At 37.5% G+C, this 26,374-nt stretch overlaps 1 long non-coding RNA gene across 1 annotated transcript in view; it reads right to left on the reverse strand.

Annotated features, from left to right (window-relative positions):
* Positions 1-801: 801 nt before the first annotated feature.
* Positions 802-26,374, reverse strand: part of LOC149234849 (uncharacterized) — a 57,334-nt gene continuing 31,761 nt past the window's right edge. The window contains exons 2-4 of the long non-coding RNA XR_016245860.1: positions 1,442-1,502; positions 1,252-1,316; positions 802-1,138 (exon numbers count right to left, since the gene is read on the reverse strand). This is a non-coding gene — a long non-coding RNA (uncharacterized LOC149234849). The remainder of the gene's footprint in view (positions 1,139-1,251; positions 1,317-1,441; positions 1,503-26,374) is intronic.

The raw sequence follows: 26,374 nt of genomic DNA on the forward strand, positions 1-26,374 counted from the left end.
TCGAGGCCCTCGGATATAACAATAACTCAGAGAAATACGAAAACAATAACTCAGAGAAGTAAGAGTAACAGGAACGGCCGTAAGGGTTATGCACATAGCTCAACCCACGGAACGTTTCACCATAGCAGGTATTATATACTGTGTAATAAAACAATAACCATAGCCGGTAACATATATAGCTGTGTGAGATGAATGAAAATATAGCGAATAATGTAAAGCTGTGTAAGGGGAGCAATAGCTACAGCAAAGTATTAAATAGCTATGCAAAGAAAGTGCGTTAACATTACATGCAGGCTAACATTACAAATGTGAGAGCATTAAGGTATTTACAGAATTAATGACATGATTCTAATATGCTACGGAAACTGGAAATTAATATTATGCCTCTACCGGCTTAAACATCATGGTCACGGGTATAACACCCTGTGTGTGTGGCAAAGGGGGTTGCCTTGCATTCATCGACCCAAATGCAAGCCTTAATCCCTACAGCTGCATTAAGAAAATATGAAATATGGTAAAGAAATGAATACCAAATCTGATGGATGAACCTAACTACTCATAATAGACCTGAGTTCTTGCCATATGATTAAACTTCAAACCAAAGAGTCGACGGTCATACCAGTTCGAAACAGTACAAACCCTCACTGTGGCAAGTCCATCGATATTAAACTTCATATGCATGATTATAATAAACTGAAGTAATAGACAGTGGGTAAACCCCGAGAATCAATACAGGTTGTACATGAGAACCTTTAAATTTAACATCTAATGAACAGAGTAGCTTCGATATAGTCGACAGCATAAAAGAAATCACACGATTAATTCATTAAGAGGCCGTAGCCATGCATATGATGATCAATATACAGGTAAACCATTTATAACAATAGCTTCAGGAACCGAAAGGGACTAAAGTCCAGAACATAAGGGTTCTATTAAAACTTATAAACCCTAAATGAAATTGTATCAACTCAAAATAGAGATTTAGTCTCAGATTCAAGTACCCATATACATAAATTTACAAATGGCTTGCAGCCGTAAGCAAATAAGTTGAACCCTCAGGGTTTCGCGAGATACAGGTCTGGCATGGGAAGAGCCGCCTGTAAATCGCAGCAAGGGCTTGAACAAATAACAATAAGACCTGAGAAAAGCAGGAATAGCAGGACATAAGCCTCGTCCGAACTGTGGAGACCTTCAATCCACCTAATCTTCGATATCCTTTATATAATTACGTCTGCAAGAATAAGGACTCACCTGGGGTAACAGTAGGCCAGCACCCTCTTTCTGCAGGCAGTAGAGGCTGGAAGATCCAAACCCTCCTGCACAGGAGATAAGCTATTCATTAACTGTAATAGATAAACGCAGGTGCAATGGAATACACAGTGAACCGTAGGAGTATAAGACTATAACCTGTGTGTTAATGTTTAAACAGTGAGATTCATACCTGAGCGAGAGAGGTGTAACTGGAACGATGCGGAGGAGGCTCTGCTGAGCGGAGGCACATTCTGGACGCAAATGAACTGAGGCCGATTAACTCGGTGGATTATATGCTGAAGGTCAAACCCTCGATTAACCTGAGCCCTTCGATTACACGGATCGATCACCATCGTTCGTATGGGCGGGAAGGTTGGCGCGGAAACCACAGCTGTACAACCCTGAGCGTTCACATGGCAGTCACATGGCCTCCTTCCACCTGGCCACAGGATGGATGAGCTGGATTAACATCCGCCTTCCACCTGGTGCCGTGTTAAATAATTAAGGTTGCAATACATTAAGGCTATGGCAAGGGTTATGGCATAGTGCTGGAGTGGGTAGGTGTAACGTGAGCAAACCCGCATGGAAACCAACCTTATGCCAAGTCATAACTTATGCAGGTGAATCAAATAAAGTGCATTAAATTATAATGTTTTATAATGTTTGACAATGAACCGAATACCTTGTGATCACGGTGGCAAGTGATTTGTAAGGGTAGGTAATAATTTTTTTTTATTTTGGTATAAGATAGATTGTGGTCATGACATCAGGCTTCTCTAATGCATAATATTTTGACAAAAAATCTTTTGGTAAAAATCACAAGATGAGGAACTCGATCTAGACATGGAAATAAATTGATGTAAAGAAAAGCTAGCTAGCCATTAGATTATAATGGCTTCTTTAACTCAAGAACCGTTATTAATATTAATAGAATAAAAATTATTCTATATTAAGAAATAATTTATTACTATAAATTATTCAAAAATAAATTTATTATAAATAATATTATTAATAAAATTAATTATAATAATAATATTACCAAACAAGACATATAGTAGATTATAATGGCTAGTTTAACTCAAGAACCGTGATTATTATTAATAAAATAAAAAATATTTTATAGTAAGAAATAATTTATTATTATAAATTATTCGAAATAAATTTATTATAAATAATATTATTAAAAATAATTAGTAAAAAAAATTATTATTATGAATAATATTATTAATAAAATAAATTATAATAATAATATTATCAAATGTATGTTTGTTTGGGTAGCTTAAATGGCAACACTGTGAAAATTTTCACCGAACAAAGTCTTGGTGTTCAAATATTGTGCTATCCCTGGATTGAAATAATATTATTTATAATAATAAAAATATTTATTACTAATTATTTTTAATAAATTTATTTTGAATGATTTCTTATTATAAATATTATAAATAGATATTATTTATAATAAATTTATTTTAAATAATTTATAATTATAAATTATTTCTTGTTATAGAATAATTTTTATTTTATTAATATTTATAATTATTCTTGAGTCAAACTAGCCGTTATAATCTTACTATATGTCTTGTTTGATAATATTATTATTATAATCAATTTTATTAATAATATTATTTATAATAATAAAATTTTTATTACTAATTATTTTTAATAATATTATTCATAATAAATTTATTAATAATATTAATTTAATTTTAAGAGATATAAATATGATATTATATGTGAGGCTATTTTAAATTGGGTTTTATGATTATTATGTAGCATACTTTATATATACATGATTTTGGAGGTTTTTAATTCTATAAACATTTAAACTAGCAATTGCACCAGATGTTGCAAATGAAACGCCGTAAGGCATACATTCTAGAAGAAAGGTGCCATATAAAAAATGATTGAAGATAAAAATTAGTAAACAAAATGACATTCAAAGCTAGAAGATAAAGAGAAACCATGTACATTATGCCAAATTGACAGATTCTATAACATTTCCAACATAGATTGCCTCTTAATCTTCAAAGATGGTCTTTCAAGTTCTAATGGCAAATATTTGATATATTTTGAAAAAATACAGGTAGTAAATAAAATAATATTAATTCATGAACAATATGATGGCTAACTTTCCAAATCTAAAATTTCATCGCTACCTCACAAATTTCACACATCACCATGTATTAGATGAAAATGAGCCAGACATCATCTCTCAATTATTCATAACTTTTGGTGTAAAATCTGCAACTTTCATGGGGAACTCTAGTGCAGTGCAATTGATGATGTTCAATATCTCTAATGTTTCATCTAAAAACATCATTTCTAAAATTGTAAAGAAACATTCATTTATAAAATTATAAAGAAACATTTTGAATTGAACTGAAACTAACAACAAACTATTTTAGCATTGCCCTCTCAACAGTACAAGGTTTACATCTCCTAGTGGCCAAAATTCTAATATATGTTTTATAACTTCTTGTATATATCATCGATTTATATTGACAATTGCAACAAACCATTGCAATAGTTTACATGGTGAAGAACCCTCTACATGGTTGAAGACATTAATTATTCACAAAATCCAATCAACCACCAACCACCTATAACTTGGCCAACTCAAAACTACCCAACAAAAATTAATTAAAAAAAAACAATAACATAAAATTATTATTTTAATATAAGATTTTTATTTTTCTTTCAAAATTACCTTAACTAATGAACAAAAATTGATTAAAAAAGAAACATGAAATTTTTATTTTAAAATAGGGTTAGTACTATTTATTTCATTTTATGATCAGCTCTCCTTGGTTTGAATTTATGACAACTTTTACGACAATTTTGTTTCTTTCTGACAGATAGTTCTCCTTTTTCCCACAATTTTGTAAATTATTTTATGCTACTGGTCCTTTTTCCTACAATTTTGTAAATTATTTTATGCTAGTGGGGAGTATTATCATCTCTGTAACATTCACAACCCTTCAATTTTAAACTACCTTTTTGTCATATTTTTTTCATAAAGAATACCTTCTTCTATGCAATAGAAAAGCTTAGTATTTTTTTCACCCTCACTAATCGACACATATCTACTTTTAAGGTGACATTCATTATCTTCTTTGTTAGGAAGACCATATCTCTCTTGTTCCTGTTTTCTAAGAGTGGTTAGTACATCCTTCAAGAAGACCCCATTGGAATTAATATATAATGATTTTATGTAATGTTCCACTTCATTTAAATAAACTAATTAATTGTCTTTATGATGTTGAAACCATCCTTTCACGACCTGTTTTAGTCTGGAAATGGTTTTTGCAAATTGAGCCATATCCGAGTTCAAGCATGAGGGATGTAAGTGTGACCATGTTTCCTTGACCATCTTGTTTATAAAACCAAGAGTGGTTGAAACAAAGTGGGTGGTGAATGTTTATTTGAATCGACAGATGATATAAGAAAAATGGGGAGATGATTAGACAATCTGTTGTGAGATAGTATGAGGGTTGAGAAAATCATTTGAAATGAGGATCCTATTGAAGAATTTGTATTGGATCTTGTTGATGTCCAAAGTGGTTTGTGGAAAGTCAGGAAACCTATGCTTCAAGGCTAGTAGAAGACTTTGTGCTCAATCAACAAGAAGTTCTCTCCTTTCCGCGTCTCCTACAAAGTCTTTCATCTTGCCCCAAGAAGACTTTTAGGTTTGCTATATTTTCCATGTGTGTTTTGAAGGAAGTTCTTGATTCCACACAAGCATTCTAGTTTCAATGCGATTTACAATATCTAAGGTGTGATGTTCAGATGACAAGTCTAGGTAGTCTAAAAGACAATCTAGGGAAAAATGTTTTGTTGTAATGTAGCATCCCTATATTTTGTATTTAACTTCTATAACAAGTGACACATTTGACTCCAATACTAGTGAAGTAACACATTATGTTAATGTAGTATAGTCTATATTGACTCTTATGCCAGTGAAATAAAATATAATGACAAATTGTTACCAAATCCACTTACAAGAATTTCCTTGCAAATGTGTTATGTTAATGTGTTATAGTCTATATTCATTCCTTTGCGAGTCAAATTAATATAATGAGAGATTGTGCCAAATCCACTTTAGAAGAATTTCCTTGCAATTACCTCAAGTCTTATATGTTCATTATTTTAATTTCAATTTTCCATATATTTATGATGTTATTGATTTGTTCAATATTTCAGACCTTCATGTGATGCTTTACATATCCAATTCCATAGTTTGAATGTATAGTTTGGATATGCCATTAAACTGTGAGAAGGGGGGCATGTTGACTTTTATAAAACTGAAGAATGATTCGAGACATGAGCTAAATTAAGTTATTGATACAAGTAAGTAGATTATACACTAGGATCCCAAGAAACACATTGAAGCACAAATATTGGAAATCAAATAATGCCAATGAAGATATCTCTCTGATCAAAACATTTATGCCCACTAATTTCCTTGGTATATAAAAGGAAAGGGAACATAAGTTCTCAATGAATAAATTCGGTTAAAAAACCATGGGTCCAATGCATCATCTAGGACTCTTTGTATACAAAACCATTTTATGCAAATGATTGGTTAACAGATATTGATATCTCAATGTAAAGTCCTTCACACATACTAGTTCAGGTAAGCTTCCAAGCGATTGCCAACATGGAGGAAAAACCTTAACGATAAGTGAGCTTTATTTTCTGGTTCAGTTATTTGTTGTGTCCCATTGTCTTCATCTTGTGGAAATCATGAGTTATATTCATATGTTTGTGTTTCATTGTCTTCTTCCTCTAGTAATACATGCATAGTGCATGAATGAAAGCTTCTAAGTAATGACATTTTCAAAGTTTCAATTCATTATGTGACAATTTCTCATATGATCATATTATCTATGATGATACTATGCTTATTGTAGTTATGATATAATTTTAAATGTGCAAACTGACAATTTATAACTCAATTTTTCTTTTTGAATGTTGAGATGTTTTAATTTGAATTTTGTAAATTTATTAGTGTAAAATGAAAACATATTACTGAATGGTCTTAGGATGGTGAGTTGATTAATGCAGGCTAATAAATGGAAGCTACATACGTAAAAGCAAACAAGATGTTACATGGCACCCTGTTTTTCATTACATGCACATTAAATGCCTATTTCTAAAAAAAAACATTATTAAAAGAGTTTCTAGACCTAGTTTTTTGGCATCTATAGTTGGGTTGTAGAATGAGCCCTCGCTCAATAAACCATTTTATTTATGTGCTTCCTTAACTCCTATTTTTACTTTTAAGTATTTCTTAGATTTTCTTAAAGTTTCTTGTTTTTGTGTTACATGTATAAGTTAATTACTATATCTCATTAGGTGTATATTGTTATTTTCATTCCACAACTGCTATTTTATTTCACAATTGAAATTGAGTTAAGATTCACATTCTTAATTTTTCTCCATGATTTATGGATATTAAACTTGATAATATCTCATTTCTCTATAATACTTAATTAACTTAACTTTCAACAATATTAATCAAAATTCATTTGTCATTATGACATCCATGTAGCATTAGGATGTATAAATTTGTATTTTTATTTTTTTTAATCCCAAGCCCTCTTTTTATAGCCTTTGTGGCTTATGCCATTCATCTCACCCATTCAAAATTATAATTTACTTTTATCTAAAATATTCATGCTAGCATGTATCATTCACATGTACATATACATATGTAGTTACCCATTTTAAATTTTAAAATAAAACATTTTATTCATCAGTTTCCTTAACTCCTATTTTTACTCTTAGTTATTTCTTTGATTTTTTTCAAGTTTCTAATTTTTGTATTACATGTATAAGTTAATTACTATATCATATTACTTAAGTGTAGGATGTAAGTGTGACCATGTGTCTTCGACCATATTTTTAAAATCCTCTTTAGAAAACCAATATTGGTTGAAACAAAGTGGGTGTGAATGTTTATTTGAATCGACAGAAGATTTAAGAAAATAGTTTGAGGGTTGAGAAAATAATTTGAAATGAGGAACCTATCGAGAAATTTGTATTAGACCTTGTTGATTTCCAAAATAGTTTGTAGCAAGCCAGGAATCAATAAGAAGTTCTCCTTTCCACATCTCCTACAAAGTCTTTCATCTTGCGCTAAGAAGAATAGGAGTTAGGTTTGCTAGCTTTCCCATGTGTATTTGAATATACATCACAGTTCTCATTAATAGAACTTAAACCCGAAAAGGAAAATTTTAAGTCATAGAAACCTTAAGAGATGTTTTCACCTCCAAATCATCACACCTAGGCACCAAGCTCTCGGCTAGCAGACCAGAGGTCGAATCCCCGCTCCTCCATCGTTGCGTCCCCTATATGCCTCCTTTCTAGTGGCAACATACAACCTCGCCACCAAGGCCACCAAATTCTTGATCGATTGGAGGGCCAAGAGCAACAAGAGAAAGTAGAGCTCACCTATGGGTTGCAACGGTGGGCAGCTGACTTCATACAGATCATGCAAGTTATAGATAAAATGGCAAGGGTGGTTTTGCAGCACTCGCTTGGCAATAAATGGCGTTGAAAATTCGTCCACCTGGTCGCTAAGGTGGATGACCCTAATGACGTCCAGACTCACTGCCTTCGTCCATTGGGCGCATGAGACCATCAATCCCATAATTCTTCTTCTTTGGCGAGAAAGGAAATCACAAAGGTGAATGTAGGGTTACAAGAATTGAACACGAAACAAACAATGGGAGGCCAACTAACTGCAAATACACAAAGTTCATAGGACTTGCCCAGAAGTTCGAAATTATAAAGCCGTCAAATATAGAGAATGAAGGGTGTCAGAACATTGAGCGATCACAAAATTTGGGGTTCAAGGTTTCATCCTGCGCACACGGGTTTTCACCAATGATCTCTGGATTAAAAAAGATAGGAAAATTATGAGGAAGACGTGATGGCTTTTCATCCAATAGCATACAACACCCTACTACTGCGGAAAACACAACATTGCAAGGAGCTTCGAGGGCCCATTGTTTGACATAAATTTTCCCCTAATTGTTCCATTATTTGGCTTTACAAATCAAGATTTGGTTGACAGTTAAAAAAGTGAGATCTAAGGGTGAGAGAACTCTCAATCGTCTAACAATGAATCTGATACCGCAAAAGAGTGCAAAGTGGCAACTGGGGAGTTCTTCTCAAATGGAAACGCCTTACGATGTAATTAATCTAAAGTAACTATCAATTACATGCTTTTGAAGGTTTTTAACTCTAAACGTTTAAATTAATCTAAAGTAGTTATCAATTACTTTTTACATAAGAAGCAGGTACTAAGCAACAATGTTGCATATTACACTATATATATATATATATATATATATATATATATATATATATATATATATATATATATATATATATATATGATTACATTTCACTAGGCATAGCGTAACTTGGGACAAAATCGTGAATCATACAACTTGAGCTAAGTTCCTTTGACTGTAATATTAAATATTTTATGATTTAAGATTTTAGTAATCATAATAATTAAAATTGTAATTTTTTTTTACTATAGAGTTTAATTAATAAATAAAATGTTTTTTTTGGTATTTTTTGTAGTTAATTTATGTTGGTTTGTGTTATATTCTTTCCACGACTAGCCCACGTAATTAACTGGGGGGTTAGAAGGGGGGCAGAGCCCCCCCTTTGTTGCATCGATTGCGTAGGGGGGGAGTCACAGGAGGTTTGAGGGGTGCAGGTAACCCCACTCTATGGGGTCCGAGGTAGCGCCTCAGAAAATTTTGGTTTTGGACCCTATGTTAGGTTGGGTGGACCTACCTATGGTTGTGTACATGATTTTCGCACATGGTTTTGGACGCGATGGTTTTCAGTCCATGGTATTCAATGCTTTAGCATGTATAAATATGTATTGTAACATTGAAAGGAATATAATGAAAAATCAAGCTAGTAGTCCCAGTTTTGGGATCCAGGAGAAAAACTCAGTGTATATTTTTTTTATGTGTTATGCTCTCGCATTATTTATTTTCTATGTTTTAGAATGCATATGCAGGTAATTTCTGTACGGGGTTAAAACCTACATTTGGTATCAGAGTTGTTTTGGCTTTAAGGGGACGCCTTTGTTGCTGAGGGGTTTCGCTTGAGCCTGTGGTAGACCCTGTTCAGTGGGAGATCTGCGGGATCGATTCTAGTGGTTAAAGAAGATGGCGAGCAGTGGAAAGATAGAGATCGAGAAATTTAATAGTTAGAGTTTTGAGTTGTGGAAACTCAAGATGGAAGATCTGTTGGTGGATAAAGATCAGTGGATCACAATAGATCCGGGTACTAAACCAACGGGAGTGTTTGATGAAGAATGGAAGAAGTTGGATCGGAAGGCAAAGAGCACAATACGATTGTGTGTCTCAGATTCAGTATTGCTGAATGTATCAAGGGAAGCTACGGCGAAGGCTTTGTGGGACAAGTTAGGGACTTTGTACCAATCTATGTCTCTGGTGAATAAATTGTTGCTACGGAAAAAGCTGTATAACCTGAGGATGAAAGATGGAGACTCAGTGACAGAGCATCTGAACGCATTTAATACTGTGGTGAGTCAGTTAGCATCTGTTGATATTAAAATTTTAGATGAAGATAAGTGCATCAGTTTGTTGTGTTCTCTACTAGATTTGTGGGATAGTCTGGTTATTGCAATAGGTAGCAATGCAACTGCCTTGTAGTTTGATGAAATAGTCTCATCCTTGCTGACAGAGGAGACGAGATGGAAAAATATGGAGAGCCAGAATGGTGATGCCTTGTCTGTACGAGGATGATCCCATAACATAAACAAAAATAAGTCATCGACTGGGAGATATAAATCTAGAGGGAAATCTAAATCTCCAGGAAAATCTGTAAAGGTGGTGTGCTGGAAATGCGGAAAGGAAGGGCACTACAAAAGGGATTGTAAATCTAAAGCTCCTGATAAAGGAAAGGTATTTGATGATGCTCCTTCTGCAGAGGCAAAAACCACCTCAGATGAAGGTGGGGATGTGTACTTGGCTTCTTCGAGTACACATGTAGATCATGAGGCATGGTTGATTGACTCAGGTGCATCCTTTCACTTCACTCCTCATAGAGAGTGCTTCTGCGAGTATGAGAAATACGATGGTGGTGATGTCTTATTAGGGGATGATAGGAAGGCTAGAATCATTGGTCGCAGAAAAGTAAAGTTGAAGTTGCAAGGTGGAAGGGTTAGAACACTTCCGGGTGTTCTACATTTTCCTGCATTAGCCAGAAATCTGATTTCTGTAAGCAAGTTGGATGATGCAGGTGTAAAAACAGTGTTCAAGAAGGATACCTGCAAGATGGTTTGGGGAGCACTAGTATTGATGAGGTGAGTTCGGATTGGAACTCTATATGAGCTTCAAGGTAGCATGGTTGTTTATGGGTTCAACAGTTATGTGGTTGCTGAAACTGGAGCAGAAAATCTAGTGGTCTCTGGAGAGAAGACCATGTTGTGGCATTAAAGGCTTGGACATACTGGAGAGAATGGACTTTGAATACTTCATGGTAAAGGTATGGTAGAAGATAGAAGCAGAATCAGGTGAGTTTCCCCTCTGGTGGTAAGAGGATGAAACATATATTAAAGCTTGTGCATAGTGATGTGTTTGGACCTGTGAAGGTTCCATCACTGGGTAAGTCTATGTACTATCTATCATTTATAGATGACTTCTCAAGGAATACATGGATATATTTCCTTAAGAAGAAATCTGAAGTCTTTGACAAGTTTAAAGAATTTAAGGCTCTGGTGGAAAACCAGACAGAGAAGAAGATAAAGCTGCTAAGGACAGATAACGATGGAGAGTTTTGCAGTAAGGAATTTTAATAATTCTGTAAGAAGTGTGGTATAGCACGGCAAAAGACTACTCCATATACACCTCAGAAAAATGGAGTTGTAGAAAGAATGAACAAGATGTTGATGGAAAGGGCAAGAAGCATGCTCAGTGGTGTCGGGTTAGGACAGGAATTCTGGGCAGAGGCGGGGGAGATAACATGTTACCTGGTCAACAGAACACCTTCATCAGCGTTGGAGGATAAGACTCCATAAGAGGTATGGACTGGTAAGAAACCCTCTCTTTCACATCTGAGGGTATTTGGATGTGATGCATATGTACATGTTCCAAAGGAGAAATGAACCAAGTTGGATAATAAATCTAAAAAGTGCCTCTTTATTAGGTATAAGGATGGTTTAAATGGTTATAAGCTTTGGAACCTAGTAACGAGGAAGGTTCTGTACAGCCGAGATGTGGTGTTCAGAGAGGTGAAATATGTTATTAAAAATGAAGTCCAACCAAAGGAACTTGAGAAGATAGAGTTTGAGCTAAAGGAGGAAGAATCAGACTCTACAGCAGAGGAGGAATTAGAAGATGAAGAACCACAAACTCTGGGGGCGAGAAGATCAATTCGAGAAAGAAGGCAGCTAGAAAGTTATAGTCCATATGCTTTCTGTTCAAATTTTGCTTTATTTATTATTGATGATGATCCCAGAACTGTGAAGGAAGCAGTAGATTCAGAGGATGGAAAACTCTGGAAAGAGACCATGGTTGATGAAATGGCATCTTTGCACAAAAATGAGGATTGGGATCTGGTGGAGTTGCCGGCTAGAAGGAAACCCATTGGCAGCAAATGGGTGTTCAAGAAGAAGACAAATGCAGAAGGAAAGGTGGAGAAATACAAAGCTCAGTTCGTAGCAAAAGGTTATTCCCAGGTGTCGGGAATTGATTTTGGTGATATCTTTTCTCCTGTTTCCAAGGTAACTTCTATTAGATTACTTTTATCTGTTGTTGTTGCTTTTGATTTTGAGGTAGAACATATGGATGTGAAGATAACATTTCTTCACGGGGATCTGGAAGAGGAGTTCTACATGAAGCAACCTGAAGGCTTTGCGGTTAAGGGTAAGAAAGAACTGGTATGCAAGTTAAAGAAGTCTATGTATGGGTTAAAACAGTCACCAAGGATGTGGTATTAGAAATTTGATACATTTATACGAGGATTTGGCTTCACCAGAAGCAAAGCAGATCACTGTGTGTATTTTAAATTAATTGGTGACCGTGTTATTTATCTGGTCTTGTATGTGGATGATATGTTGTTGGATGGAAATGACAAAGAAATTATCTAGGATTTGAAGACCCATTTGTCCTCCAAATTCGACATGAAAGATCTTGGTGCTGCAAACTATATTTTGGGCATGGAAATTAAAAGAGATCGGACAAAGAGGAAGCTATAATTAAACCAGAGGAAGTATGTTGAGACAATATTGCAGAGGTTTAATATGAAGTATAGTGAACCGGTGAAAGGTTCCTATTCCTGTAGGTGTAAAGTTATCTGCTGAACAGTGTCCCAAGACACAAGAAGAGGAAGAGGACATGTCTCGTGTTCCATATGCAAGTGCAGTCGGTAGCTTGATGTATATGATGGTCTGTACTAGACCAGACATTTCACATGCAGTGAGATTATTGAGCAAGTTTATGTCAAAACCAAGGAAGGAGCACTGGAAAGCAGTGAAGTGGGTTTTCAGGTATTTGCGTGGCACTAGTGATTATGGTTTGTGCTACCAAGAAAGACCAGGATTGGACAGAGTTTTGGATATTCGTGGCTTTGTTGATGCAGACTGGGCTGGAAATCTAGATCAGAGAATATCTACAAGTGGGTATGTGTTTAACCTATTTGGAGGTACAGTCAGTTGGATGAGTAAGAAACAATCTGTAGTGGCACTATCAACTACAGAGACAGAATACATGGTAGCCACTCATGCAAGCAAGGAAGCAGTTTGGTTGTAGATATTGTGTTCAAATATGGAGTTAGTACACGGAGCTATAAGGATAGACTGTGACAGCCAAAGTGCAATTTTCTTAGCAGAGAACCCTGCATATCATTCAAAGACAAAGCACATTGATGTTCAGTATCACTTTGTGAGGGATATGATAGAAGACAAAAAGGTGTTGCTGGTAAAGTTGGACACTTTGAAGAATACTGCAGATGCATTGACAAAATTTGTGAGCTCTGAGAAGTTCTCTTGGTGTATAGAAACAATGGGCATTGTAGGGATGGATAAATGACTAAGCTCTCTTGTGGCCCCCCTGTGGAAAGAAAACAACAAGTGGGAGAATGTTGGGTTGTGTTATATTATTTCCACAACTAGCCCACGTAGTTAACCGGGGGTTTAGAAGGGGAGCGGAGCCCCCCCTTCGTTGCGCCGATTGCGTAGTGGGGGGAGTCACAAGGGGTTTGAGGGGTTTAGGTAACCCCACTCTATGGGGTCCGGGGCACCGCCCCGGAAAATTTTGGTTTTGGACCCTATGTTAGGTTGGGTGGACCTACCTATGGTTGTGTGCATGATTTTTGCACATGGTTTTGGACGCGATGGTTTTCGGTCCATGGTTTTGGACGCAATGGTTTTCGGTCCATGGTATTGGATGCTTTGGCATGTATAAATATGTATTGTAACATTGAAAAGAATATAATGAAAAATCAAGCTGGTAGTCCCGGTTTTGGGATCCAAGGGAAAATCTCTGTGTATATGTGTTTTATGTGTTATTATCTCGCATTGTTTATTTTCTGTGTTTTAGAATTCGTATGCAGGTAATTTCTGTACGGGGTTAAAACCTACAATTTATTCCAAAATCTGACAGAGATTTTTAAGAATTAAAATTTTAAGTTGTTTAATCTGGAAAGTTTTAGGAGTGTTTTAGGGAATTGAACCTATTTATGCATTCAAAAGTTCATTTTAAAAAAGAAAATACAATTTTATTCAAAACCAGCCTAGATCCATCTTAACCTAGGATCTATCAAGCACCGAGAGGCATAAAATCTCTCGAGGAGAAAACCTCTTTTTTGAGTGCAAAACTTGAGGAAAGGTTTGCACCTTGAGAGATTTGATCACTCTCGTCGCTTAATAGATCCGGGGTTAATATGGATCTAGGTTGCTTTCAATCATGTGCAATCATACAAAATTTGTTGAACATCTAATTATTTTGATCATTTTAAATATGCTAAATATGTCTAACATTAATTTGATCAATTTAATTTTAAATTTCTTAGTTACCTCAGTTTGTTGAGTTGAGAGATATTGTTAGTAACTTGAATGATGAAATAAAAATGTTGAGTGCAAAGTGATAATGTAACAACAGATAGATAGATATATAGATATGGAGAGAGAATATGTATGTTTGGGAGGTGAGATAGAGAGATAAAGAAGGAGAGATAATGGGAGATAGAGATATAGATGGAAGGGGGAGAGATGTGCTTACATTGAAATCAATGCACCATATTAATCTAGTTACATTGAAATTAATGTACATCATACATCTAGTTGCATCAAATTAGAAATCAACATCTACACTGAAATCAATGCATCTAGTGCAAACAATCAAATGGGATTAGAAATCAACATCTACACTAAAATCAATGTATCTACTGCAAGCAATTAAATAGGATTAAAAATCAATATCTACACTGAAACCAATGCATTCAGTGCAAGCTATTAAATAGGACTAGAAATCAATATCTACACTAAAATCAATGCATCTATAAGGCATTAAAGAGGATTAGAAATTAAAATCTACATTGAAATAAATGCATCTAGTGGAATTGATCAAATAGGATTAGAAAATAATATCTACACTAAAACCAATGCATACAGTGCAAGCAATCAAATAGGAGTAGAAATCAACATCTACACTGAAATCAATGCATCTAGTGTAAGGTATTAAATAGGATTAGAATTCGAAATCTACATTGAAATCAATGCATCTAGTGCAAGCGGTCAAATAGAATTAGAAACCAACAACTACACTAAAATCTCTTATTCCCTCTCTCTCCCTACCATCTATATCTATACTTCCCTCCATCTCTCCTTATTTGTCTCTCTATCTCAGCCCCCTAAACACATCTCTCTCTCTCTCTCTCTCTCTCTCTCTCTCTTTGTGTGTGTGTTCTTTCCTCTCACCCCCTCCATCTATATCTCTATCTCCCTCTATATCTCCTTCTTTATCTCTCTATGTCAACCCGAAAACATACACTCTCTATATCCATATCTATCTATCTATGTATCTCTCCCTCTCCCTCTCCCTCTCCCTCTCTATCTCTTCCCCTTCTCTCTCTCTCTCTCTCTCTACCCCATCCATCAATATCTCTATCGCCCTTTGTCTCTATTTCCATTGTCTCTCTATCTCAGCCCCCAAACAAACACACTCTCTTTCCATATTTATATATATATCTATCTATCTATCTCCCCCTCCCTCCCTCTCTCTCTCTTCTCTCTCTCTCTCTCTCTCTCTCTCTCTCTCTCCGTATCAATATCTCTTCCTCCCCCCTCTCTTTGTCTCTCTCTTATGCCCTCTCTCCCCCTCCATCTATATATTTATCTCCCCTTGTCTCTCCTTCTCACCCACAAAACATACACACTCTCTCTCTCCCTCCCTCTTCCACTCCCTCTCTCTCTTCCTCTTCTCTCTCTCTCTTTCCCTTGTCTCCCTCTCTCTCCCTCCCTCTTCCACTCCCTCTCTCTCTTCCTCTTCTCTCTCTCTCTCCTCCCCTTGTCTCCCTCTCTCTCTCTCCTTCTCCTTCTCTCTCTCTTCTCCTTGTCTCCCTCTCTTTCTCCTTCTCCTTCTCTCTCTCTTCCCCTTGTCTCCCTCTCTCTCTCCTTCTCCTTCTCTCTCTCTTCCCTCTTGCTCTCCTCTATCCCTCACCATCTCTCCATCTCTCCCTTGTCACTCTGTCTCCCTCTCCACCTTTCTCTCTCTATCTCTTTCTTCCCCTTCCAACTCCATCTCTCTCTCCCCCGCTCTCTCTCCTCTCTCTCAAATCCTCTCTCTCCCCCCTCTCTCTCAAATCCTCTCTCTCTACCTTCTTCTCTCTCCCTTTCTCTCCCACCTCCCTATGTCTCTCCACCCTCCAACTCTGTCACTATCTCCTTCCCTCTCTCCTTCTCATTGTCGCCCTCTACCCCCCTTCCATATTTATGTCTCCCTATCTCTCTCTTCCCCTCCTTTCCCTATCTATATCCTCTCCTTTTCTCTCTCTTCGCCCATCTTCTCTCTCCCTCACTCCATCTTCATCTCTTCCTTGTCACTCCTTGTCTCTCTCCGCACCTCTGTATCTCAATGTCTTTGTTCTTCCCTCGCTCCCTCCAAATCCATCTCTCTCCCTCCCTCTCCCTCCTCACTCCCCCTTCCTCTCTCTCATTGTCTCTCCCACCTCTATGTCTCTCTCCCCCACTCTATTCCCACTCCAACTCACTCTCTCTCTTAAATATGATCCTAGTGTATTGTATTTAAGAAAGTATCTAAATTAAAATAATAATAATAATAATTGGTTGTAAAATAATAAATCTATATTTTGGATCAATCATGTCAAATAAAGTACAATAATAAAAAACTTAAAAGAATCATGCATTATCTTTCCTCTATCATTGTTAGTCACTTCGCTTTCTCTCTTGGCTTAAAATCATTCTCATTTTTAATTTATTAAAACCTCTATTTAATCTCTATGGGAATTCTCTCTTGGCTTAAAATCATTCTCGTTTTTAATTTATTAAAACCTCTATTTAATCTCTAGGGGAATATTTTTAGTAGTCGTGAGGATGGAGGGTTTAGATATAGCTCAGTAATTATAACCCTTTTGCTTTTAGATTTAATTAAAAAATGTTATAAAATTAAATTAAAATTAAGTACTTGTAAAATATTTTGATTTTGAAATAAGTTATGGTTTTTGGGCATGTGATATTGATAAGCCATGGTATTGGTCAATGTTATTGTAACAAAATAATTAAAATCCTAGATCCGTGACATAATAATCAAAAGCCTAGATCGCCTATGGTATTGATAAACCATGGTATTAGCCCATGGTATTTTGATTTTCTTCCCTCCTCTCCCTCCCTCTTTGTATTGGCTCATGGTATTGTAAAAAATGCTATTTAGAAGTTAATAATATTCATGGTAATATTCATGATTAAAAATCTTGTCATATTGTATATATTAAGTTTTTATCTACTTATTAATTAAATTTGTAGATGGTTATGGAATCATTATTTTAATTTATATGGTAAAATGGATGTTAATTTATAAGTATTGTTTATATGCTATATATTTTAACGTGATATGTATATTATATTTTCTTTTATCTAAAAAATTGTTTGTAATTTTATTAATAAAAAACAAAATTACAATAAATAAATAAAAATTACAAAATATCTAACACGTCTAACATATAACATCTCACATCTAACGCTCACACATATACCCTATTAACATCTCACATCTAACACTCACACATATACCCTATACGGGCCGCCTCTCTACACAATTATGTTTCCTGAATTTTAACAAAAAAAAACTATTCCATCTAATTTGCATATATTTAAATTTTATAGTTTTAGCCACTAAAATTTATCATTCTAATAATTTATAACTAAGATTTAAATAAAATGATAACAATAAATACCTTTAAAAAATTAAATCTTAAAAAAAACCCTATTTAGGTTAAGCAAAAATAATATCAAACATGACACTTTAAGTGCTTGTTACTAGTTTTAGTTTTAGCAATCATTATGAGGGTGTAACTCTCTTGATTATTATTATCCCTCATAACACATTCAGTAATGTGTTGACCTCGAATTAATTCAATATTGACTAAAAATTAAATAAACAATATATAAATTCCACATTACAATATATATATATATATATATATATATATATATATATATATATATATATATATATATATATATATATATATATATATATATATATATATTTGTCTTCAAATTGGTGCAAAGGAATTGCCTCTTATTTCGCAATGATTCTTTTTGTAGTTGGATTATACATTTTCGGGGGTGTTTTCAACATGTGTGAGGATTTTTCATCGCTTGTCCTCCTATGCAATTAGCACAGTGGTGCTTTTATAGCATACCTCGTAAATTGAAATAGAGATGGGACAGAGAAACAAAGAAGGCCAGTACTGAAGAGACGAGTGCGAAGCAAAAGATTGAAAAAGGGTGGGTTGGCTAAATATCGCATGATTTTCCTTGAACCGAACATTGTTTGGGTAATCAACACATTTGGTTGATAGAAATTATGTAAATTCCTCCATCGTTGATCCTAAAAACCATTTCAAACCTTGTTTATCACTTGCATTTTCGTGATTAGAGTTTATACAAGCTTGAAGAGGTATATATAACACATGAGCTTTGCTTTTGTTATGAAGTGGTCGATCCACAAAGGTGATTGCAGCACAACAATGCCAAGCACCAAGCACAAAAGCGTCAATTTTTTAGACTATGATGAGGGTCCCACTGTTCAATGACGTGTGCAATACTTTCATAGCATATTTGTTGGGTTTTTTTTTAGTAGTCTACCCAGGCGGATTTTTCACCCAAGAATTGTAGCCGGTCAACACCTCGATGTTTGTGTTCGGTTTTTTAGTGACATCTACCATCTCCCTTTTCCGACCAGTCAAACATATCCCATCTCCTCTTGTGAGCTTCGTCGGCCATCCTCGTCTCCCACAGTTTTCCAACCTATGTTATCCACCGTTTTCCAATGTCGTTATCTAATTTGAAAGTTGAAAGGGTGGTGAAATCGAAAGTTGACTTGAAATTCAAATTTATTTAGACTATGTCCAGATTCTCTTCAAATTATGCAGAAAACCAATGCTTATTTTGTGGATGCTCCACGCCTGCAAAATTAATTCCCATCATTGCATCAAGGGCTTTATTTTTCAGGAAGCCTCATAATCAAATGTAGTCACCCTCAGTCCTAGATGAGAGCATCCTAGATACTTTTAATTCCTCCCAAGCACTGGTGCTCCTGTTGCCACTGCTTGTGCAACAAGATTTGAATTTTGATCGTGCCATCGCTTGTGGCGTTCTATACTTGGTATTCTGGCTAAAGATCCCCAATAATATAGACTTATGCAATAACACAACAAAATATGGAAATAAACATATACACAAAGATGCAGCGGAAATAAAATTCCATTTCATTAATATCAAAGAACTCAAATATGCTTACATACAGAAATGGAAATAAACTAGCTCGGGCGATGGTAGCTTATCTCTGAGAAGAGATGTGGAGGCTACATGCCTCTGAACTTTGTTACAATGAGGCTCAGGGGAATTTTTATTATTTAACAACAAGGGAAAACCCTAAACAACCAAAACCCTAACCCCAAGAGATGGAACTCCATGAGATTGTGGGGCCCGTTGGGGTTAGCTGGGAAACCAACTTCTCAGGGTCGTAACTTGGTCATATTATCTATGTTTGGCATGTACAATACCTCATGGAAAGATTATTTGAGTACTACATGATTTTTAATAGTTTTGTGAGTATGTGCCTATGGAGGACCTGAAAAAAAATGTCATTTAAGGGGTCAAAACTGCTCCGGAAGTTCAGGACCTGAAAAACTACTAAAAATAGTAAATGTTTCTATAAACAAGGAAATTGATGAAACCAACTGGAGGTCTAGGTTGAATAGGTGGGTGGCCACCAATATCCACCTGAATCAGTCCTCTTTTATTATGAAGCAATGGTCCCCATTGTGTCGAGAACCTCCATGAGGTGAGGAAATTTCTATTGAACCTAGTCCCTGGTGAAGGAGTCATACCAAAAGTGCATTTCTCCAAATTGGCACAACTTGTGTTGTCACTGGGTTTGGAGGACCTATCGAATATGGTGGAGGTTCTCTTCCTATCTCTGGATGAATATTAGAATCTCATCCAAATACACAACCATAAATTATTTAATGAAGGGTCGCAAGATGTTGTCCATCAACCTTATGAAGGTAGCGAGGGGATTCATCAACATGAAAGGCATGACTAGCCATTCGAAAAGGCCCTCCTTGGATTTGAAGGTAGTCTTCCACACATTGGAGGGTTTGATCTGTGACTCGTGATAACCAAACTTCAAGTCAATCTTGTTGAAATATTTTGGCTCCCTTAAGCTGGTCCAGAATATCATCAATTAGTGGGATTGGATACCTGTTCCGGACAGTGATCTTGTTCAACACCCGATAGTTAATATAGAGTCTCTAGGTCTTGTCCTTCTTATATACCAACATGATTGAGCTCCGACAAGGTGATGGACTTTTCCCGATGTGCCCTTTTTGTCGCAGCTCTTGAATCTGCCTCTTGATTTCATTGTTCTTCAGAACAGAGCATCGATAGATCAATCCATTGGGTAGCGGCATGCTCGAGGTCAGATCGATGGAGTTCTTGACCTGACAGTGTATAGGTACCCATGTGGGTGAGGTGAAGATGTCCCTGTACTCCTCCACAACCTTTTCCATCTGTTGTTGTCGTGCAGAGGAACCCTGTTTAGAGGTCGTGGCCACAATCTTCTTCTTGCACTGAGGGAAAATCACAAGGAAAACAAATTTCCCAGTCCAGGAAATGATCTTACTACATTGTTTCGCAATGATCAAAGAAATTCCAGTAGGCAGTGTTACCTATGGTATCTTGTACAACTTATTTCTCAAAGTAATAATAACAGTGTGAGGCCTAGACTCATGCACAACATGTTTCTTCGACAAGTATGGTTGGCCTAATAATACATCAAAAACTTCAAGAGGAGCAACATCACACAATACCTCACCTATGAAGGGCTTGATGCTATGTTGGCTTGTTGGGGCGTGACCTAGGTTCAAGGTTAGTTAGCCAAACAAATCCCTACACTACTGTCCCTTTTGGAATCAGCCCATGGAGCATGGACTGAAGTCTCCCCCGAAGCAATATGGGAGGATGCTGGAACCAAGTTTCTGCACCCTTGATATGGATGTGATGTCGTTTTATTCCAGCTATACCTGCCTTCATGCAGTTTTCTTAGCCCTATATTCCACCCTTCAGTACCTTCATGAAAGGGTACAATTGGCTTCCGCGCATCCCTAATCTGGGGCTGATATAATTTCATGCCATTAGGGAAGCGAGCTGTGATATTTCCCAAACTACGCTAAGTATCTTACTTGTCTTATTAACAAATCTTCATTAGCTTTGCGTAAACAGATGTTCTTACTTGAGTTCACTTAACCAACACAATTACATATATTCGCGCATCATATAAGCATTATAAGTGAAATTCATACCCAATATAACCAGATGCATAAACAGGAAATAAAGACGCAGAAATTGTTGAATACTTTATTGATAATTCCCAACTATTACAGACTTGATCCACCCTGTGCACTCAATTACAAGGGTCTATGCACTCAGCTGAGGACTTCTAGGCCTTTGCGCACTCAGCTGCAGAGCCTCTACCTATGCTACGACCCAAGACTTAGACTTCTACTTCAGAGCTATCTCTCATACATGTTCGATCTTTCTTGATTGATTCATTTATTGATTTCACTAACTACTTAGAGCTTAACTCTATTTTAAATCTTTTACAACCGACATTACATTTCCAAAATAAGGGTAGACAACCTTATGACTCTTTAACATCTACACACTCCGCGACCACAAAATGTGGAGTCTTTACACTTGGATTACAAAATTATGACCAAAATATGGGCTTTTAGCCCCAAAGGTGCCCTTGGGGGATCTCGCGCCCAACAGGCCCCCAACACAAACATCGTGACTCACCCTTGAGTCACTCTGTAGGTGCATAGAGCTTAGCGTGAAGACATCCCAGCTCCCTTTGGATCACTGCAAATTCGATGGCGACTGAGTTGCCGCCTGCTGGACTTCTTCCACGCGCTGCTCGATGACTGTTGTTGAACTGTTGCCCTGAATCTTCTATTGATCTGCCTGCAGTTACGTAAGCTTTCCTTCAATGGAGGCTGTGATCGCATAAGCCTCGCCTATCCATGGCTTTAGGCACGCTTTTAAGACAGTCTCTTTATGACAAGCGGCATCCACCTGTTCCTTGAGTTCCTTTGCCTTCTACATCCATGAGAGCCTCTGTGTAAGGGTAATCGTCTGCGCAGTCCCTTTGAAGTCGTCATATTTTTGTTGTATCTCACGCGCCTCTATCTCTAGGCACTCTACATTCGGGTCCTCCTGCAGGGTGGTGAGGACCTCAAATGACTGTTCAAAAAGCTGCATGTAGTCTGCTACTGCACTTTTGACTACCGTTATTGCTGTTGTAACAGTGGTGGTACGTTGTTCCCTGATTTCCAGTGGAGTTGAGGGCTAAGCCCGCAACTGCAATTCTGCGATCTGGAGGAACATATTCGAGTAATCGAGTAATAGGGTCTGCACCCTAGGTTTCAACTTCCATTTCCATGTCCTCCTCATCCATAAGGATTTCTTCAGATTCCTCCTCGTTAGCGTCCAGATTAATGGCCTTCCCCTTTTCCTACAAGGTGAGCTTGGTCCTCTATGGCTTTCGTGGTGAGATGCGCACCAGGATCATAGCCTGCTTATCCTTCTCAGGTCTCGGTGTTCTGGGTGATTTAGGGACCTCAACTATTGCTCCAGCGCTCTCTCGGGCTTCTACTACCTTAATTTCCTACACGGCTTCCTCGGGTGTCAACATCATTCTAGTCAGGAGGTCCTGTGTCTCTGTCGGAAATGTCGCAAACACTGAACTTGCTCTCAAAGCCTCAAAATTCGTAAGGTCCATACACACTTGATAGTGCAACAACTGGATTTTCAAAATGCCAAGTGTTTTTCGCTGGACAACCACTTGTAATTTATAGGGCCTTTTGAATTCAAATTCGACCGTTCCCCCCACATTTGGCCCATTAATGCTAGATTGGCGGTAGATTTTCAAGAATCTAAGCCATAAAGTTCGCCTTAAATTCCTGTCACTCGCTCCATTTGGCCTCAAACTGACCATCAAATCGTGAATAGTGACTTTAACGATCACTTTCTGGCAGAACTACGCACTAGTGTAGCTGTCTTTGCGTTGTCGCAGACCCTGTGACACTTCGTTGCTTCACGCAGTTCTGAAATCGTGCAGCTCCCCAACCCAGGAAATGTAGTTTATAGTCTCATGCCTCCTTTCAGCTTCCTGGAGTGCTAAGACTGTGCTTCTGTTGCCTAGTTAGATGGTTGGGCCACCTGTGTATGGCTTTAATCGACTGCCATTCACCTTTCCGAGGAAGGGATCGCCATTCAACTTATCCAACTGGACCGCGCCACCGTCGGTAATCTTCTTAATAACATAAGGCCCCAGCCAATGCATTCTGAATTTCCCTGGAAGTTTATCAAACTTACTGTTATACAACAGCACCAAGTCATTCACCTTAAAAGTGCACAGCTTAATATGTCGATCATGCCACACATTTTCGCGCTGCTTTTGGACCTGCTGGTGAACTCCAGCCAGAAATCTCTCTTCTTCAAGCTCATCCAACTACACGAGCCTCTCTTCTAGGGCTCTGCGATCTGTCATACCTGTGAGCGCTGTTATCCACAGACTAGGCACGATGTATTCCATAGGCATTACTGCTTCAACCCCGTATACTTGCCTAAAGGGTGTCTGTCCTGTTAGATTTTTGCACGTTGTCTGATAAGCCCATAATACTACAGGTATGCATAGGTCCCAATCACTTCAAGCACTTTGTTGAATGCCTCCACTATCTCGTTAACCTGTGGGTGATAAGGTGTGCTCTTTTGGTGATACACCTGAAATTCTTCCGTCAGCGCGCTAATCATTTCGTTCAGAAAGTGCGTACCCCGATCACTCATCAAAATATTTGGACATCCAAATCGCATCATTACACACTCAAATAGGAACTTTGCGGCAGTCACGCCCATGCAATTCTTCATTGGCTACGCTTCTGCCCAATGAGTCAAGTATTTTGTCGCAGTGATAATGTACCTTGCGCCTGTCTTCCCTTAGGGCTGAATAGGTCCTACAAAATCTATTTCCCACTTTTCGAAGGGTTGTAACATTATTTGTGGATTCAAAGTCATTTCATCCCTCTACGATGGCCTACCTGTTCACTGACATACATCACACACCTTGCAATATGCTTTTGAATCCCGATGAAGGGTTGGCCACCACAACGTTGCACATAGAATCTTCTGGGTGGTTTCTCTCCCTGCATAATGTCCTCTCGCAGCACCCCCATGAGTGTCTGCGAGGATGCTGCTTCGTTCAAACTCAGGTACATACCTTCGCAATATCTCATCAGTCCCCATCTTGTATAGATGCCCAGCAATGACAGAGAAATCTACCGCGTGCACCACTAATTCCTTCTTTTGTTGGATAGAGTATCCTTCCGGCGCAATTCCTGTTGTTAGGAAGTGTATTATATCCTCAAAATTTCCATCCATGACACGCACAACAAAGAACTACTAATCAGGTAATCCTTCCTCCAAATTAGTGTGTTCCTCCCTTATCTCGATGCGCGATAGGTGATCTAGTCCCATGTTCAATCGTTCAGGCTTCACAACAACTTCAAAATTGTATTCTTGGAACATCAAGAGCCATCTGCAAATTTCCCCCCCAAACACAGGCTTATTGACCAGGTACTTTAGTGTGGAGTGATCTGTATACATCTTAAAGTGACCTCCTAGCAAGCAGTGTCGATACTTCTGGAGTGCATACACCATAGCTAGCCCCTCACGCTCAGTGATGGAATAGTTCTTCTCTAATTTGGATAATCTGCGACTTGCGAACATGATAGGGTGGTCCAATCCTTCTCCACCATCCTGTTTTAGTACTGCCCCCAACACTATACATGACGCGTCAACATGTACATGAAAATATTTCTTCCAGTTCGGAAAGAATAGAATCGACGCGGTAACCATCTTTTCTTTCAATATATCCAAGTTTTTCTTACAGTCATTGTTCTAGCATAACGAGACATCCTTCTTCAACAATTTTTCCATCGGTGCAGTGATCTGGGCATAGCCTTTGATAAAATTCCTGTAATATCCCATATGTCCCAGAGTAGCGTGCAGTTGTTTCACACTCCTCGCACTTCCAAGTTCAGAATCACCACGATCTTTGTGGGGTCTACCATCAACCCTTGTCTGCAAACCACATGCCCCAATAGGTTCCCAAAAGGAATGCAAAATAGACACTTCTTGAGGTTGAGCGCAATCTGGTATCTTCAACAAGTATCCGGCATCAAACTCAAGCTCGCTACATGGCGCTTAACCAACCAAAATATAGTCTAGTCATCAAAATATACATCCAGGAACTTATGAATAAATTCCTTGAATGCCGCAACAACCACGCACAAAAAGATAGCAGGCGCATTCTTCAATCCAAACGACCTTACAGTGTATTGAAAACAACCCCACTTAGTCGTGAAGGTTGTCTTGCTCCTATCCTCTAGCGTGATTTTGATTTGGTGGTACCCAGAGAACCCATCAATGAAGGAGTATGCTTCCTGGCCACCTACATTGTCTAACACTTCATCCATGAACAGAGTTGGGAAAGGATCATGCACACAAGCGTTATTCAGTTTTCTGAGATCCACGCATATCTCATCCTTCTACTTCTTCTCTTGCACCACCATTGGGCTTACCCAATCAGATTCCTCCACAGGCTCAATGATGCCTACTTCTAACATTTTGTCTAGCTCTAATAGAACCTTTTTCTTGTATTTCGGATTCAGAAGGTAAGGCCTCTGCTTAACTGCCTTTGCGTCGGGTTTTAATGTGATCTTCATCACTCCTAGATCTTTGATTATTCCTTTCAAATCTGTAAACTTGGTAGGGAATAAGTCCTGATATTCGCGGAGAAATTTAGTGACCTTATCTACTGTCACATCATCCCAGTAGTCTCCAATCTTTGCGAATTTGGGTCCTGCCTCCGTACCAATGTTCACTTGTTTAGTTCTCACTGGCACAGTTATATTAGGGTTCTCAATCTGCGGTCCTTGGACCTCATGGTGGCTCTCTGTTTTTGGAATGTTAATCTTCTACGGATCCTCGTCCTCCTCTTTAGTATTTACATTATAACATTCCAGTGCATGACTCAGCTAAGTAGCCCATTCAGGTTGCGTCGGGTATAAAGGATCCTGCGGTATCCTAAATATGGCTACATTCAGGTTGTGGCTTTTCTCCATAGGCCTACGTCCATTTGGCCAGATGCGCGCACGGATTAATATTCCCATCGTACTTGTCTGTTAGTCGCATCATAGGCTTCCCATATCGCGCTCGCATCACCATCCTACATTCGCACCAATCATCATAACTTCCCTT

The sequence above is a fragment of the Pinus tabuliformis genome, chromosome 8, assembly GCF_031772625.1.
Source record: "Pinus tabuliformis cultivar Carrire ecotype Pingquan chromosome 8, CPIR1, whole genome shotgun sequence".
Classification (NCBI taxonomy): Eukaryota; Viridiplantae; Streptophyta; class Pinopsida; order Pinales; family Pinaceae; genus Pinus; species Pinus tabuliformis.